Below are 925 nucleotides of genomic sequence, written 5' to 3'. Positions count from 1 at the left end.
CCCCCCCCCATACACACACAAATGTGCACATACACAGAGCAGGAGAGACAGAGACAGACAGAGAGAGAGAGTCTTCTTAACTACACAGCATAGTGATCAAGAGCTTAGGATTCAAATAATTTTCGGCCTCATTTGGTTGTTAGTTTTGGTTGTTTAAAGTGGATTTGCAGATACAAGAAAAGTCTTTGACAGATCTCTGCATCCCCTACTCACCTCTGTCAGGCTTACAGCACATTGTAATAAGTTGTGATTACGAAGGAATGAGAAGGATATTGTTGGGCTACATCTTTGAATTTAAGCCACTTAGCAGGATGGGGACCTCACAAAGCTGTGGAAAATGTGATCAAAAATCCCGCACGTGAAACACTGACATCATCTTTAAGGTTTCGGTTCTCCCCTCAAATCCTGTGGGAAAACATCAAACTATCCCATGACTCCACGTTTGGGAAGTGAGGCTCTCAGCTCCACTTGAGACTCATATAGCTTCCAAATCCTCTTTGACGAATGGCATCACCACTCCAGTCTAGAACTGTTGCTGTTTCTTCCCTAAAGTGACACAGGTGCTAGACTCGCTCTTCACCTTACCTTCTTTGGCTATCGAACGAGACGTGATGTATTTCCATCTGCTTTGTTTAATCCCTTATACTGTTGAAAGTTGTCCCCAATCCCTGTCACCTTGGTTTCAAAACAAATCACCTTTTTTAAAAATAAATTTTATAAATATCATCATCTTGCTTGGGAATTTTTTTTACAGTGATGTTTAATTATTCTTTCAAAGTAAGAATATCCAATACAGTGTTGATATTGAAAATTAAAATTTAGATTAATATTTAATTAAAAAGGAGAGGGAAGGAAGGAAAAAAGGAAGGAAGGAAGGAAGGAAGGAAGGAAGGAAGGAAGGAAGGAAGGAAGGAAGGAAGGAAGG

The sequence above is a fragment of the Psammomys obesus genome, unplaced genomic scaffold (genome assembly GCF_907164565.1).
Source record: "Psammomys obesus unplaced genomic scaffold, mPsaObe1.curated_primary_1811, whole genome shotgun sequence".
NCBI classification, from domain to species: Eukaryota; Metazoa; Chordata; class Mammalia; order Rodentia; family Muridae; genus Psammomys; species Psammomys obesus.
Note: the sequence above shows the minus strand (reverse complement) of the source record.